The following is a 1,534-nucleotide window of genomic DNA, read 5'->3' on the forward strand; positions in this document are numbered from 1 at the left end:
TTTTAATAACAATGTTGTTGGTGGCATGTACTTTAAAAGAAAACTCCACTTTAAAAGAAAACAGTTCATCGTATTTGCTCACTAGTAGGTTGTGCTTGGCGTCTAACATTTTCCAGAAGAACCTCAACGGGAACTTTGCCCTTCATGCCCCTCCTTTAAGTCTCGTGTTGGGGTACCTCTTCTCTGGAGCCTCCCGAGCCTCCCGAGGTGGCGCTCCGCTGCCCTTTTCCTTCCGCCAGGAGTCTGCTGGCGCGTTAGGCTGCTAACTGCAAGGCCAGCAGTTTGACACACAAGCTGCTCCAACGGAGAAACACAAAGCCTTCTACCCCTGTAAAAATGTACAGTCTCAGAAACCCACAGGGGCAGGTCTCCTCTGCCCTGAGGATTGCAACGAACCAGAGTCACTCAGTGGCAGTCGTTTGCGTTTTCCACACTCCAATAAGTACTTAAAGAAAACAAACTCAGTTGTAGAAGTCTGCCAAAGACAAGACCCTCGGCGTCAAACATAGTTCTCAGAGCACAATCATCAATGCTGTGATTTCAACCGTGATGAAATTTAAGACATTAATACAACAGTAGCGATACATTTATTTAAAATCAAGTCTTTCTGTAGGCTAACAGAACTTAAGAACTATAATGAATTTTTATGAAATTATATATTAGTTCAGCCTCCATAGTATATAGATGAGGTCCCAAGAGATTTGCTCATCCAAGTCATTAGTGACAGTTTTCTTTGTACAATATATTACTCTAGACTTAGATAGTTGTTTTCTTCAGGCCTTAACTCTTGCTCACCTAAAACTCCTCCAGTTTATCTTTTGTCATTTAGATTTGTTCACTCTCCCACTCATCCACTCAGGGACCTTCCACTGTTCTACCCACCTGCAGAATTGACTGTAATGAATGCTCATTATGAGTTTGCATATCTGGGAGTGCATTAGTAACACAGTGGGTGGCCATACTGATGATGCATGTAATGGATGGATCTGTGGGGGTAGAAGTTAGAGGGGATGGGCATAAATTGATCATGTGTGTTTCAGAGTATGTAGTCAGTAAGCCTCAAACGGAAGAGTAATGCCTTCTTAAAAGGTGCTTTCTTTCTTCAAGCTCAAACCCAAACCAAACAAAACCTCACTGTCATTGAGTTGATTCCAACTCAAGGTCACCCTGTAGTGAAAGAGTAGAGCTGCCCCTGTGGGATTACCTGAGGCAGGAAAGCTCCTCTCCCTCCCTGTGGTTAACAGCCTGGCTTGATGGGTAACCACTATGCTGCCAGGGCGCCCTTGCTTCCCCAGTTGACCTTTTTGAAGTTATTTGATAGCATTACATTGTTAGGAATGCCTAGAAGGATTTCTTTAGACTTGTGTTTTTCTGGTTGGTTTGTTACATAACTACGTAATAGATCATGCTCTAGGTAAAAGGAATACCATAGTTTCTGGTCTAGAGACAGTGAGGTATGAACACATGAAGTTTGCTTCTACACAAGCAGAGACTAGGGGAGTAAGTTTGGATGTAGGCAGGAAACGAGGGATGC

The 1,534-nt window shown here is 43.3% G+C and overlaps 1 protein-coding gene across 2 annotated transcripts in view; it reads left to right on the forward strand.

Moving 5' to 3' along the window:
* The window catches only part of TIPRL (TOR signaling pathway regulator), a 24,554-nt gene that overhangs the window by 12,864 nt on the left and 10,156 nt on the right, over positions 1-1,534 (forward strand). The window lies entirely within an intron of this gene.

This window comes from Echinops telfairi, unplaced genomic scaffold, assembly GCF_000313985.2.
Source record: "Echinops telfairi isolate 266 unplaced genomic scaffold, ASM31398v2 ScPeMD7_7424;HRSCAF=8462, whole genome shotgun sequence".
NCBI classification, from domain to species: domain Eukaryota; kingdom Metazoa; phylum Chordata; class Mammalia; order Afrosoricida; family Tenrecidae; genus Echinops; species Echinops telfairi.